The following is a 16,777-nucleotide window of genomic DNA, read 5'->3' as shown; positions in this document are numbered from 1 at the left end:
GTGTGTGTGTGTGTGTATCTATCTGTTTATCTATTAGTCAGTGGGTCTGGCCATCCCTCAGGCCACACCCAATGGCAGGCTTCATCCAGGGTGGCCACAACAAAACGCCTTTAACCCTTTGCCTGCCAATTACCTACTTGCAGAATATTTCCGCTGACGTCAGACGATTTTACTATGATGAAGAGAGAAATATGGCCCACCAAAAATGTTAAAACTATCCCATTTAACGTTTTGCCCCAGGATATACAACTTCCTGTTTTATTACAGCTTACCACCCACCATTTTGTTACACTCATACACACAGCAATTATAAAGAAAATATACGACTAGCGAATAGAGGAAAAAATAGATATGTTAGACCAAGTGACCATTAATAGGTTTTAGTCTGAAAAAGAGAAATATACGGTCACGATATGCTTCGATCCCTGACCTCACTAACCAAAACCAGATATGCACCTTTTGGCTGTTGTGGTGTCTATGTTCTTAGGTTTTAATCAGTTTTCTCTATTTTTTGTCGGTCTGTATATTTGTTCATGGGTTCCCATTTCTTTACCCATCGTTTTAAACAACAATCCGTCCGCCCATCCACCTACCCACCTGTTTTTTTTGTGTCCATCCTTTCACCCGGCATCGTGTGTATCCGCCGATCAATCTGTGTGTTTCTCTAAGTCAGAGATAATCCCAAGTTGGAATTATTTCTCGCATTTTTACAAGAGGCTCCAATGACTCACTCTCAGAAGAATATAGTCGTCTACATTAGTTGGAGTAGAGCACTAGAGTTGTACCTACCATGAGAGGGTTAGTTGTGATTCAATTAGCACTCAGACTCTTATGACTCACTCTTAGATGAATTAAATCCTCCGGCTTAAAGTGGAACAGCATAGTGGAGTTGTGCCTACAGTGGGAGGGTTAATGGTAACAGTATTAACACAGTGGTGGGTGCGTTGTGGATATGGATGAAGGAGTGCGTGAACGGAGAGGAAGACAGTGTAGGATATAAGACCCGTTGCTGGTGAAGTAATAAAGTTTTTCAGTGGTTTAGAAAAAAAACAAAAGAAACCCGATATGTGCCTCGGGGATGGAAACCTGGTTCTCTGTCACACATCAGGTTTCCTTCCTTGTCAGCTGCAAGGGTTTCTGTTCACCTCTTCAGTCTAATGAACTGTTTTCATTACTTCGTTCTTGCTACCTCTTGGCCACTTTGTTTAGTGTGGGAGAGGCTCCTGTAGTGCAAGAGGTCATGGAGGACAGACCAGATTACTCCAGTTCAAATATTACTTCGTGAAGATGAATTAAGTCTGTAAGTGGCAAGAATGAAGTCGATAATACGTCATCGCACTGAAAGGGTTAAAATCACGGGGAGAATTTGATTAAGAAAGTAAATCTTCATCTCCGTCAGTAGGATATTGTATTATATTTTATATTCTTGTCAACAGCAGAGGGTTGCATTCAGGATAAGGAAATCGATAGGTACTAAAGATGTTTGAATCCATCTCCTTTTACCCTCTCAGTGGTGGTGCAGAAGGAAGCCTTCACGTGGTGGCACCGATATAACTGGTCGGCTTCACTTCCAGGTTACACAGACGTCCCTCAGCTCCCTCTCTATCCCCTGAAAGGAGGATGGTGAACTGCAGCAGGAGGGCGAGTTCATCCTGCAGTCCACTGGGTTCAGGTTTAAGATGAACCTGGGGTTACATCCACAACTACCCTCTCAGAACGATGATGTCGCTTTCATTTCATGCTTCCCTCCCTAACACGATTTTATTCAGCTTCGTGAAAACCCCTCGTAGTAAAAGTGGTTACTGGTAATATTAAAGTTACTGTGTGTGTGTGTGTGTGTGTGTGTGATAAAAACCTCTATCAGTCAATTTGTATGAATACCCTAGTGTGTGTGTGTGTGTGTGTGTGTGTGTGTGTGTGTGTGTGTGAAAATTAAATCTATCAGTCAATTCGTATGAGTGCCCTAGTGTTTATCCAGGGTGCCCTAGTGTTTATTCTGTGTGTGTGTGTATGTGTGTGTGTGTGTGTGTGTGTGAGAGAGAGAGAGAGAGAGAGAGAGAGAGAGAGAGAGAGAGAGAGAGTTTGAATAATAATATAAAAAATACGGCGATATAAATAAAGGAGGCAGGTAAAAAATACTAAAATAATCCCTGGCATATCGTAATAAAAGAAACTGAACTACCTTGTGTAGGTTCGATCCCGGGTGGTCACTGTCCACACCCAGATATCCACCTGTGTTGACTGTAGGAGTTTCTACCAAATATATGTTGAGAAAGTCTATAGATACACACATACTACATACGTACATACATACATATATACATACATACGGTCGTATCATATGGTATATATCGTTTATAAGGCTCCAAGATGTTCCCATGCCTCTGCCTTGGTCTCGCAATGGTGGATCTCCGCATTGCATAATATTTGACAGCCTCTCAGTTCAGTCACACTGTATAACCTTGAACCAGGTCATTTTTCGTCTACTTCTCGTAACTCTACCCTCGACATTCACACCTTTCATCGTCCACTCCCAACTGTCATGCACCATCCTCTCTAAATGCTCAAACCATCTCGGTCAGCTCTTGCTCATCACAAAATGCATTATTGGCCCAATCTTCCCCTCAGCTCTTCAGTCGCAATCCTAGCCCCCCCCCCCCGGGGCCAGGCCTAACATCTAAGGACGCACTATACATCCATCAGGTATCACTACTAGACAGCATTACGCTTCTAAAACTTGCTGCATACAAGGATCCCTCAGCACGGAGGGAGAGCCCTCTCAAAGTTAGGAGAGACAACAGCTCCCTGAACTTCCTTTAGCCAGTCCTTACCTCATCCATATAGCTATATCCAGCCCCACCTCCACCATATAACGCGTCCCAATTACAAAACTCTACACACCGAGACACTCCAGCAAGATAAATCCTGTCTTGACTATCAACTTCTACAGATATTCCCAAATAAACCACTAACATGAAATCACAATCATTTCGCAGCCTACGTCTAATACCACTACATCTCTTAAGCATAAACACCCACCTATCACAGACACTGCAAAAGATGGAGTTACTCCTAAACCCTTGTGGCAAACTGCACATGGCCATATTACCTCTGATTTGACAGTGCTGCCACCACCTCTAGACATCATTTATTTTATCCATATATACTCATAGTGTTCTGCCCCATTCCGTCTCCCAACTTGTAAATCTTTCCTCCACCTCCCTTTCATTCTCTGCAGTCAGCACATTTCAGCATACAACATCGTTCATGGGAGTCTACTTCTGAAATCACGTGAGAGAGATTCATGCACCATGACAAACAACAAGGGGCTGAAGAGTAGTCGCTATCACGCCAACATTCATGGAAAGCTTGTCACTCAAATCTCTCTTCAATTTCATGTGGGTACAAGCGCCTACATACATAACGATAACCACCCTAATCAGCCACCCGTCCATCCCACGCTTTCTCATTGCCCACTTCATCACCTCCTTAGGAATTCTGTCAAAAACCTTCTCCAACTGGATAAAAAAAAAAAAAAAAACATTCCCTTTTCATTTTTACATAACCTTCCTGAAGCTGTCGGACAATGAATATGGCATCAGTTGTGCCTTAGCCTGACATAAACTGAAACTTTATCTCATGAATATTCCCTCTTTCCTTTTCAATACCTTCTAATACTCTCTCCATGATCTTCATTATCTGGTCTAAAACATTCATGCCCTGCAAATTTCCTAATTTCCGGGGCAACATCCTTTCCCATAGACACATTTACGGTCACAGTCTTCAGCCAGTCATTTAGGACAGCAAACTTATATACAGAGAAATTTATCAAGTGTATCTGATCCCATTCTATATACTGTATCTCCTGTGGCCTTCAACGTTTCAACAATTGATTCAGACACACCAGATCATCAGAGAGTTAAATATTTCCCCCCTCCTGCATATGTTCAGTGGTTGCAATAGCCAGAAACCGAATACTAGAGTTTGTCCCACCGTGAGAGGGTTAAATATTTGCCTCCTCCTGCATATGTTCAGTGGTTGCGATGGCCAGTGACTTGCTTGCTTTGGCTTTGTGTTGTAATTCATACCTTTGAGACAGACCAAGAACAAGATGGAGGGGCAAGGTGGGGGAGTATATGAGGGAAGGTGGCGTGTTGTGGTTGGGAGGACGGGTCGTTAATTAACAGGGACACAAAGAATAAAAGTTATTTTCTAATGGTCTATTTCCTGCAGAGAGAGAGAGAGAGAGAGAGAGAGAGAGAGAGAGAGAAACAATCATGATCATAGCAATAAGTCAAGCAAGGCATGTACACCATGTTATAGGAAAAAAGAAGCCATTAGAGGGAGCGTTGGTTTCGATGCCGGTCCATCACTATCCAGACCCAGTTATCTACCAGTGTTGGCCGGTGTGGCTTCTGTGCCTCCTATTTAAGGATAATGTTGTGTATGAGTCTCCCTTTGGGCATTATACTGCGCATCTGCAACGTTACGTATTTGTGGTGTGACCGATAATATCCACGGCTCCACTGCTAGGTCATTTGATTTAGTGTCCATTATTTCCGTTTTTGGCAGACACTGTGTTTGGGGGGGGGGGACAGGAGGGATGCGCTTATGTGTGTGTGCTTACCCATGTGCGTGCTTGAGAGTGTGTGCGTGCCCATGCGCATGCCCATGTGTGTGTGAGTGTGTGTGTGTGTGTGTGTGTGTGTGTGCGTGTCTGTGCATCGGTATCTGTGCTTATGTTTGTATGTTTATAGTCCTGTGGATGCCTTCTGTATATGCAACTGTTCTATGTTTCTGTATGTGTGGTGTATGTGTGTGTATTGGGCCTTATAAGTCGATTATTTTTCAATGTTTTTATTTATTAATGAATTATAAACAAAATGTCTTGGAAATTATATTTTAAGTACATAATTTCTGTTTCAAAATGAACCTCTTTGTTGTTCTGTAATGTTACTTCGTTACATCAACAACAGTCGTCGATCACTGATAATCTCTGTTTTACAAGGAAGAACAAAGCCTTCTTGTTGAATAATAGCATATATTACCTATGATAATTACGTCTCCTAATGTTAATCCTACATCAACACTATTCTCAACCCTTCCCTCCAGTGTGAATTAAATCTCCATTGCCATTCACTTCATGCCGACTGTCACGTATACGTGGTAAATGGTGACCAACCAACTGAAGCTTCACCCTGGCTTCTTTTATAGTCTGTCTTTGTGTTGACTCTTGTTGTTGGAGATAAGCTATAATTTTTGCTTGTGAGTTACAGATTTCGTAGAAGTAACACACACACACACACACACACACACACACACACACACACACACAGTGACAGAGAAAGAGACAGAGAGAGGTGGAAAATAAATATAAAGAAAATATCTGACACCAAAAAAACTGAGGCGAAGTGACCAAAAACATAAAATAACTAAAAAATAACCTACAGAATTACTGATAGGTTCTATCCCATGCTTCAATACCTGATACAGAGATCTACCTGTGTTGGCTGTCGTGGTTTCTGTCTCTCTTTCGAATACTGATCTATTTTCTCAGTCATTTAGTCGATATGTTTGTCTGTCCATACCTGTGAATATGTTTAGCTTTCTTATTAACCATCTATCCTTTCATCTATTCATCCATCCATCTTTTTTTGTGTGTCCATCCATCAAGCCACCAATGTATCCATCTGTCTTTCCATCATTGTATACATGTATCTGTTCTAGTTTTTGTTCCTTTTCTGTAACGAAAATGAAGGAATGAATCAATAAATGAATAAACCAGTCACTCTCTGTGTATCTGTCTGTCTATCTGTCAGTCCATTTATTTGTCTGTCTACTCACCTATCTCTGTACCTGTCAGTCTGTCTACTCATTTATCTGTTTGTCTACATATATTACTATTTTTATCCTACCTATATCATTCATTAGTCATTCAATCCACCTGCTGGTCAGTTGGTCTATGTGCCTACCGGTCTAAATATCTGTTTTTATACATATCCCTATATTTAAAGCTTCCAATCGTTCAAAATATCTGCCAAAATCTCGATCTATATATAATCAATCTGTCTAATTATCAATTGTTTATGTTTTCTTGTTCACCACATCTTTGTTTTATTTTTAGTTCATCTACGTGTGGCTATATCTTTCGAATTACTTACCCATTTATCTATCTATCTCTGTCTATCCATTAGTAATCTATCTATTTATCTACGATTGCTAAAGCATCACTCATAGACCATATGTCTCGATGGCCAGTAACTCTAGCAGTGGCTTTGTGTAGGGATTCATACATTTGAGTGAGAGAGAGAGAGAGAGAGAGAGAGAGAGAGAGACAGAGAGAGAGAGAGAGAGAGAGAGAGCACTATAAAAATATTAACAAACTGGAACAAGGTATAAAACTAAGCATTGAATATATCAGTGGCATAAAACATAAAAAGAAACCGAAGTGGCCATAATGGTTTCGATCCCGGGCCTCACTCACCAGACCCAGTTATCTACCTGTGTTGGCTGTGGTGGTTTCTGTCTGTGTGTCTTTCTGTTGTTACATAGCCTATGATTTCATCATCCTTTGTGTAATTTTAACGCACAGTTGCTGCATGTTTGATCACGAGCGTGTTCTGCCTCAGTCCCCCCCTTCTACCGTTATAGTAGAGTAAGTCGTTCTCTCTGTTATACTTTGCGGGATTTTCAGCTCTCTGTCCCCATGGCTTCATTTGCGCGTCCCTCTTACAAGTTGTATCAAGCTCTGCCAGCCCCTATATAATGAGCTCAGTCTCTGCATCATGGCCACTTAGATCTGCTCCTCATTTTGTTCACATCTCTGTCCTCCCCTGTACAGATATTATTATTGTGAGTGCTCAAGAAATCTCCAACCATCTAGCAGCTGTGTGTAATTTGAGTATAACTGTTGTATTTTTTCTTGTACTGTATAGCATAAGTTTAATTTGTAGGCCTAGTGAAGTTTGTAATTTATGTAGGGTTCTTTGTCAGTCATTTTTGATAATAGTTTGTATCTGTAATAATTTATCTGGCATTCACTGAGTATTATCTGGTATCTCATTTCATCAGGGCTGACTTAGATAAATTTACTCTTGCTAATTTCGTGTTAATAGAGGCTATTGCAGTTAACCATATATTTAACCTGTTTATTTGCCATTACATTATCCTTATGAGTTCTGAATGTTTTGTTGTTAGTTTGTGCATTAAACTTTAACTTGTAATTTTACCTAACTCTTTTGTTTTGAACCTGGAACTTTACGGGACAGTAGTGACTCTTAGTATTCTCACTTAGAGTGTACGTTATCTTTCTCTGTTCCGTAACATAAATTTGGCGACCTCATATCAGGATATTCAGGATATTATCATAAGGATATTGTTTGATATTTTGTGACTGTGATAAATTCATGATGGCAACTATTTCTACACTTGATGAAGCCAAAGATTTTTTGTCAAATGTGCAAACAGTGTGTGATATAGAAAACAGAACAAAGAATGAACTTAAGCTTGTTGCTCAACAATTGGGAATTGCAGTTCACTCTCATCATTCTAAAGATCAAATTGTTGGCATGATTAATAAAAGCTTGTTTAATGTAACTCCTCCAAATGAGCAAACGCAGATTGAATTAGCTAAGTTACAGCTAGCCCTGCAGGAGGCTAAGGCTAAGGAGGCGGAGTCTCGTGTGAAGGAAGCTGAATTTCAAGCACAGGCTAAGGAGGCTGAGTTTCACGCACAAGTTGAACTTGCTAGGATTCAGGCAGACCATGAGTATCGCATGAAACAAGGTGGAACTGGATCATCTTGCTCTGATGATTTTGATGTGGCTAAAAATGTTAAACTTGTCCCTCCTTTTAATGAATCTGATTTAACAAAGTATTTTCATTTGTTTGAGAGGGTAGCTACAGGTTTTAATTGGCCTAAGGAGTATTGGCCAGTACTCCTTCAAACTGTTCTCACCGGTAAAGCTCAAGTAACTTATGCATCTTTGCCTCAGGATCAGTCTGATAATTATGATGTAGTTAAGAGCTTGATTCTTAAGGCCTATGAGCTTGTTCCTGAAGCCTATAGAGTAAAATTTAGGACAACTTACAAGCAAGATAAGCAATCCCATGTTGAGTATGCAAAAATCAAAGAAGATTTGTTAGAGCAGTGGTTAAATTCTAAGAATGTGGATTCTGATTTTGACAAATTTAAGCAGATGATTTTGCTGGAGGACTTCAAAAGGTGTATTTATAAAGATGTAAGCCTATATCTTGATGAGAAAAGAATAGATAATTTGTCTGATGCTGCAGTTTTAGCTGATGAGTATGTTCTCACTCACAAGAGATATTCTAGAGAAAAAGGGAAAGCTGAGAGTAAGTACGTTGCCTCTACTCAGAGTACAGGTAACAGGAAAGAGAATAAGGATGATGTTTCTCAGGAAGTAAATACCAGCTTCACCTCTAGATTTCAGAAAAGTAAATGTACTTATTGTAGTAAGCTTGGTCATACTACGGAGAGATGTTTCAGGAGACAGCGTGATGTGAACAAAAAGGAGTCTTTAAATATTCAGTCAATTGGTCTAGTGTCCACTCTTGAGAGTTCCCAGAAATCTTTAACTGAGTTAACTGAACCTGCTTTGAGGGGTAACTTAAATTCTCATGATGGAGCTCCTCTTTTGAGCAGTAACGTGGGTGACACTCTCAAGAGTTCATGTGCTAATTTCCTGTCTGATGGTTTTGTCAGTCCTCTGGACAGTAATGACAGGAAATCAGTTAAAATATATCGTGATACAGGTGCTTGCCAATCCCTTATGCTGACCAGTGTTCTAGGCTCTAATTTTAATTCCTCTGATGAAACTGTAATCTTACAAGGTGTAGGGAATAATTACTTCTCTGTTCCTCTGTGCAGAGTGAATTTAGAGTCTGGTTTTGTTAATGGTTCTGTTATGGTTGGGTTGGTTGAGACACTCCCAATGTCAGGTGTAACTTTATTACTTGGAAATGATATTGGTGGAGGTCAAGTGTGTCCAGCTCCTCAGTTGTCTAGTGAGCCAGTGGCTGCGTCCCAGTATTGTGATGTCCCTGATGTGTTCCCTGCATGTGCTGTCACTAGGGCTAAGTCTAAAGTTACTGGTGATTTAGATGATAATGATGATGATGATGTTATCCTAGCTGACACTTTTCTTGCTAATTTGGACCACTCACCAGATGAGGCAGTACCCCGTAGTGTTGATAATTTGTCTCGTCAAGAGTTGGTTGAGTTGCAGGTTGCTGACCCTGAGTTGAAAGGTCTAGCTAACTCTGCTTACAGTGAAGAAGAGTCAGCCGGTGCTTCTACTTGTTATTATGTAAAGTCAGGAGTACTTATCAGGAATTGGAGACCCCCAACAGCATCAGCCGACTGTGAATGGGAGGTTGTACATCAAGTTGTCATCCCTCGTGTTTGTAGGCAGGATATCATTCGAGTGGCTCATGATACCAGTTTGGCGGGACACCTTGGAGTGAGGAAGACTGTGGCACGCATTTTGAAACACTTCTACTGGCCAGGTATCTTCAGGGATGTTTCCTGGTATTGTAAGTCTTGTCACACCTGTCAAGTTGTGGGGAAGTGTAATCAGACCGAAAAGGTTGCACCTCTAGTTCCCATTCCTCCTTTTGAGGCGCCTTTCACCCGTGTGTTGGTGGATATTGTGGGCCCTCTTCCTAAGACTTCTTCAGGATTTTCTTATGTGTTGACCATGATTGATATGGCTACTCGTTATCCTGAAGCCATTCCACTTAGAAATATCTCAGCAAAGAACGTGGTTAAGGAAATGCTAGGGTTCTTCACAAAGTTTGGTCTGCCCAAGGAGGTACAGTCAGACCGGAGAAGTAATTTCATGTCAAACGTTTTCAAACAGTCTCTGAAAGAGTTGGGCATCACCCAGATCACGTCTTCAGCTTACCATCCCCAGACCCAAGGAGCGTTGGAGAGATATCATCAAACACTCAAATCGATGCTCAAGAAATACTGTTTGGAACATCAGAAAGACTGGGATAAAGGTCTTCCATTCGTTGTGTTTGCTGCAAGAGAATCTCCAAATGAATCACTGGGCTTCTCACCTTTTGAACTACTGTTTGGCCATGAAGTAAGAGGACCCCTTAAGCTACTCAAGGAATGCTGGCTGTCGGAGGAAGATGACGTCAACCTGCTGGAGTATGTGATGAATTTCAAAGAACGGCTGTCCACTGCTTTACAGCTGGCGAGAGAGAATTTAGGAGCTGCTCAGGAGAAGATGAAGACTTGGTATGATAAGAAGTCCAGGTTACGCCACTTTCAGCCAGGAGATCAGGTTTTGATTCTGCTACCAGTTCATGGGCAACCTCTTCAAGCCAAGTTTAGTGTCCCTTATTTCGTGGAGAAGAAACTCAGTGATGTCAGCTATGTCATCGCCACACCAGATCGTAGAAAGAGCAAGCAACTATGTCACATCAACATGCTAAAGTTATATCACAGGCGGGACGAAAATAATCCAGTCTGCACTGTAGCTGTTCCACCCGAGTCTGCAAGTGAAGCTCTCCCATGCAGTATGAGCCTGAGTGATAGTTTGGGGAAGAATCCTGATATCATGAATGATCTCCAGACTAAGCTTTCTCATCTACCACCCAAGGAAAGGCAGGAGTTTTCGGCATTACTGCAGGAGTACCCGCAAGTGTTCCGTGCCACTCCAGGTAGAACCACTGTGTTGATGCATCATGTCGATGTTGGAGACGCAAAGCCAATTAAATTGCCTCCTTACCGTGTGAACCCAGTGAAAGTTCCTCTCATCCAGAAGGAGCTTGGCTACCTGTTGGACCACAAGATGATTGAGCCCTGTCAGAGCGAGTGGAGTTCTCCTGTCACTCTAGTCCCTAAGCCAGGTGGGTCACAGAGGCTTTGCATTGACTACAGACGTGTTAATCAGATAACCAAAACAGACACTTACCCCCTCCCTCGTGTGGAAGATTGCATAGACAAGATCGGAAAGGCTAGGTACATAAGTAAGTTTGATTTGTTAAAGGGATACTGGCAAGTACCTATGACTGAACGTGCTAGGGAGATCTCATGTTTTGTAACACTAGGAAAGGCTTTTGCATGTTCAGTAATGCCGTATGGTATGAAGAATGCACCAGCCACATTTCAGAAGCTCATGAATGTTGTAACAGAGGGTTTGGCAGGGTGTGTTGTTTATATTGATGATGTATTAATCTTCAGTGACAACTGGAAAGATCACCTATGCCATGTCAGTAAATTTCTTGACCGTTTAGTTCATGCTAATCTTGTAGCTAATTTATCAAAGTGTGAGTTTGGTCAAGCTAAAGTTCAGTACCTTGGGTATGTAATTGGTGATGGACATGTTGCACCACCAGGAGCTAAGGTTCAGGTTATAAGTGATCTTCCCAGACCTAAAAGTAGGAAAGAGCTACAAAGATTTTTGGGAATGGTAGGTTATTACAGGAGATTTGTTCTTAACTTTTCTATTCTTGTATCACCACTTACAGACCTACTGAAAAAGGGAGTTGAATTTGTCTGGACCGATAACTGTGAATCCTCTTTCAACAAACTTAAAGCTATTCTATTAAGTCAGCCAGTGCTCGCTACTCCAAATTTTGCTAAGCCTTTTAAGATGGCTGTTGATGCAAGTGATACAGGAGCTGGGGCTGTTTTGCTGCAAGAGGATGATCAGGGTATTGAACATCCTGTATCTTATTACAGTAAGAAGTTCACTCCACCTCAAAAGAACTACTCAACTATTGAGAAAGAGCTTTTGGCCTTGATTTTGGGTTTACAGCATTTTTCATTTTATTTGTGTTCTGGTTTTGACCCCATAGTCATTTATACCGATCATAACCCACTGAAATTCCTTAGTAAGTTTAAAGATAAAAATCAGAGATTGACAAGATGGAGTCTACTTCTTCAGGAGTATTCATTAGACATACAACATGTCAAGGGGAAAGAAAATGTTATTGCAGATTGCTTATCTAGACTTTAGACAGATTGTTTTAGAGTAATAAGAAATTTCCTTTGTAAATTTCTTTTTCTTTGTGGGGAGGTGTTACATAGCCTATGATTTCATCATCCTTTGTGTAATTTTAACGCACAGTTGCTGCATGTTTGATCACGAGCGTGTTCTGCCTCAGTCCCCCCCTTCTACCGTTATAGTAGAGTAAGTCGTTCTCTCTGTTATACTTTGCGGGATTTTCAGCTCTCTGTCCCCATGGCTTCATTTGCGCGTCCCTCCTACAAGTTGTATCAAGCTCTGCCAGCCCCTATATAATGAGCTCAGTCTCTGCATCATGGCCACTTAGATCTGCTCCTCATTTTGTTCACATCTCTGTCCTCCCCTGTACAGATATTATTATTGTGAGTGCTCAAGAAATCTCCAACCATCTAGCAGCTGTGTGTAATTTGAGTATAACTGTTGTATTTTTTCTTGTACTGTATAGCATAAGTTTAATTTGTAGGCCTAGTGAAGTTTGTAATTTATGTAGGGTTCTTTGTCAGTCATTTTTGATAATAGTTTGTATCTGTAATAATTTATCTGGCATTCACTGAGTATTATCTGGTATCTCATTTCATCAGGGCTGACTTAGATAAATTTACTCTTGCTAATTTCGTGTTAATAGAGGCTATTGCAGTTAACCATATATTTAACCTGTTTATTTGCCATTACATTATCCTTATGAGTTCTGAATGTTTTGTTGTTAGTTTGTGCATTAAACTTTAACTTGTAATTTTACCTAACTCTTTTGTTTTGAACCTGGAACTTTACGGGACAGTAGTGACTCTTAGTATTCTCACTTAGAGTGTACGTTATCTTTCTCTGTTCCGTAACACTGTCCATGTGTTTTAATCTAACTCTTGTTCAGTTCATATTTTTGCCTTTCTTTTGTCTATTTATTTGTATGCCTATCTGACCTCTTATTAATCCATCAGTATAATTTTTAACAATATTTTTCCCCTCTTTCAATTATCCAGTGTATCTATCTGTCTATCTATCTGTGTCGCCTGCTTCATCTCGGTTAGGTATCAGCTCCTCATCTTAACACTCAGGCATCTATGACTCACTCTCAGCTGAAGAAAATCGTCTGGCGTTAGCTGCAATTAATTACTAGAGCTGTTCCGGTCATTAGGGGGTTAACGATGACTAATAACACACCAAGACTAATATGACTCACTCTCACCTGAATAACATCGACTGGAATAACTTGGACTAAAATACCAGAGTTATCCCCACGGTGGAAGGGTTAAGCATCATCATCATCATCATCATCATCATCATCATCCAGCATCCTTCCACTGCATGACACAGATCTGTGCCAGCTTTCTCCACTCTGACCTATTTGTTGTTAGGATATGTTAGTGTGGTTGTGTTCCTGGGTGGCTGTGGTGGTTATTTGTGGAAGAAGGAGGAGAGGAAGTAAGAGAACGAGGTAACTTTGTTGTTATTGGAAGGTAGATCTGAGAGTGCTAGGATTAGTGTGAGTTTTTTGAAAAGAGCGTGTGTGAAGGTGCGTGTGGAGGAAATGCATAGTTGATGTGTGTGTGTGTGTGTGTGTGTGTGTGTGTGTGTGTGTGTGTGTGTGTGTGTGTGTGTGTGAAATGGTTTAATTCTTCACTGTTTCTTAATGCTTGTAAGTCTGTTGGTCGTTCCTCAGTGCGAGTACTATTGTTTGTGGGCAGTATATTTTCTTGTAAGTTGAGTGGACGCAGAAGGAGTGTAATATACGAAATCTGAATGTTAGTTATAAGTATTTCGTATGTAAGTGTGTGCGTATCGAGAAATGAATGAACAGATGCATGAACGGAGATGAGCCGAGTATAAGGAACCTGACCTATTAGCAGTGCAGTTATATACAGTGGAGAGAGAGAGAGAGAGAGAGAGAGAGAGAGAGAGAGAGACGGTGGATGAAATGTTTTATGAAATATAAAAAAGAACCACTGTTCATTTATGGTTCGATAGTGGGTTTCACTAACCTGACCCGGTTATCTACCTGTGTTGGCTGTTGTGGTTTCTGTCTAACTGCTTATTTGCTCATATATTTACGTGTAATTGCGTTTCTTTCGTATGTCTGTGCATCTCGTTTGTGCATCTATGCATTAATCTCTCCTTGAGAAGATTGAAGGAACTGTATGATGAGCGGAAGTGCGTGGTGAGCAAAACTAATGGAGAACGTGAGCACATATAAATTCTTAGGTATACTGATGAGTAAATATGAAGTTCGGAGGACAAAGTTCTTCAAAGCGTGAACCAGAGAAGAAAAGTTGTTTGTTCACTGAATGCATTGCTTAAGAATATAGATCAGAGCATACAAGCAAAGAAGCAAATGTATGACAGCACTGTGATCCCCACTGTCATATACGGAAGCAAAGCTTGGACCCTGTTGGAAAGACCAAGTCAAGGGTGGTGGCAGTTTAAATGAGTTATTTTAGAGGAGCATGTGTATTTAAATAGAGAGGCAGACAAAGAAATGACGAAATAAAGAGCCTTTTTGACTGTAATATGGGAGTGACTTATCGAGGTAAAAGAAATACTCTGGTATGGCTTGGTCATGTGAAGATAGAGTAAGAGAAACTGACTAGGAAAGTGCATGTGAATGAGGTGGGGGGAGTTGGGGGGTGAGGGGAACCAAGGATGAGATGGATAGACTGAGCTGAGAGATGTAAGAGAGAGGCGGGTGCTAGTTGCAGGAAGCGCAGCTAAATGGAAGAGGAGAGGAAGTCATGCAGGCTATTTGTCTCTGGTAATTCCTTGCGAGATTAAGGCGTCAGGCTATAAATACGTAGATAGGTAGATTTACAAGCGAGTGATATATAATAATATCATTTAATTTATCCATCCTGTCAAGGTTCAGTGCGTGTGTTTACTGTATTTTTCTTAGTGATCATCGCGGGCTGGTATTATTTGTCGTGTCCTTCCATTCAGTCTCCTCTGACTGACTGTCAGCTGAATTAAATCGTCTGACATTACCTGTAATAAATACAAGAGTGTCACCACCATAGGAAGGTTAGTGGGTAAAGTATTAACACTGTCAGGCTCATTACCAGTTATTATATTTCGTCTACGTTTAACAGGAACAGACTCACTGTCAGCTGAATAATATCGTGACATTATCTGTAAATACAATAAAAAAAAGTGTCACCACCATAGGAAGGTTACTGGGTAAAGTATTAACACTCTCAGGCTCATTATCAATTAAAATATTTCGTCTACTTTTAACAGGAACAGATTAACAGATATGTTCCCATCATGAAGGGGTTCCTGATATCAATATTAACAAACTGAGGCGCCATTAACTTCCACTCTGCTGAATAAAATCTTCTGGCATTACCTGGAATAGAAGAGGCCTACTAGAGGTGCGCTTTTATATGTATGTCTGGCTTATCTCACCAGTGAAATGTATCAATTCATCTATGTATAATGTTTGACTGTGTCCGAGTAGTGACAGGCACAGAGGAGTGGTGGTAGCAATAACAATGTGGATGTACAATATGGGTTAGCAGCGTATATGAGGGAGGCTGGTGTGTTGTGGTGGCAGGTACAGAGGACTGGTGGTAGCAATAACAATGTGGATGTACAATATGGGTTAGTAGCGTATATGAGGGAGGCTGGTGTGTTGTGGTGGCAGGCACAGAGGAGTGGTGGTAGCAATAACAATGTGGATGTACAATATGGGTTAGTAGCGTATATGAGGGAGGCTGGTGTGTTGTGGTTGGATAGCTTGTTGCTCAGAACCCACATGAACACTTACAAAAGGTTTTTTGTCTGCTTCACCTTTTGTACGAGCGGCGTGATTAGATAGGTGGAGACATGGAGATATATTCATATGCCAGTTCATTGATCGAGAGATAGAAAGGTAGGCGGAAGGGTATTAAGATAAACCGTGAAATTATGAATTTTACACCTCTGTGTAAAATCTTGCCACAATGCCATTCCAGAGAGAGAGAGAGAGAGAGAGAGAGATGCTCCATGTTAATCTGTTTGGGCCACAGGCGTTCCGTTTACTACCTGGCATATATAAGGTGCAATACTTATCCATTTCATAAACAGGACATGCAACATGAGGGAAAATTTGACCTAAAAACTGCAGCAGATGAAATGCATTAGATATATATTTATATTGGATTAATTCTTGCCCAGCACCAAGGCTGTTCCACTTATACGGTCATAAGGTAGACCATTATACTAAGTCCCCGTGGGAGGATAAATAACTTATCCTGGGTCCAGGCACTGGCTGATGAGCGTGGCGGATCTACTGACAGAGTTGGTGGAACTGCTCTAGGGCCATTTTTATTCATATTTATATTCTGTTGAAGGAAAACATTTTTGGGGGGAAGAATGGCTGCCTATAATAATGTATTAGATATATTCGTATGTTTTTGACAGTATACTGCAACCTTGAGGATTTCTTGCCTTTTTTTTATAAGCTGTGTGTGTGTCTGTGTGTGTGTGTGTGTGTGTGTGTGTGTGTGTGTGTGTGTGTGTGTGTGTGTGTGTGATATTTTTATTAAGTAATTAGCTTATAACGACAACATTAATGGCAGCAACAAGGAAAAAAGCTACTAAAACGAACGCGAATTATTTTTTTGGAGGTCTTAGAGTTCTTAATGGAAAAATAAAAGATATAAAAATAATGACAACAAAAGAAACCTAACGGGGTACCGTTGAATTGAAACCTGAATCTTTGTCACAGATCCAGACACTCTTCCACTCTGCCCATAAGGCCTCTTTTTACCTTAACCGCGATTCATCATCATCATCATCATCATCAACCA

The sequence above is a fragment of the Coenobita brevimanus genome, chromosome 6, assembly GCF_032717465.1.
Source record: "Coenobita brevimanus isolate Jiangsu-jjx chromosome 6, ASM3271746v2, whole genome shotgun sequence".
In the NCBI taxonomy this organism is placed as follows: domain Eukaryota; kingdom Metazoa; phylum Arthropoda; class Malacostraca; order Decapoda; family Coenobitidae; genus Coenobita; species Coenobita brevimanus.
Note: the sequence above shows the minus strand (reverse complement) of the source record.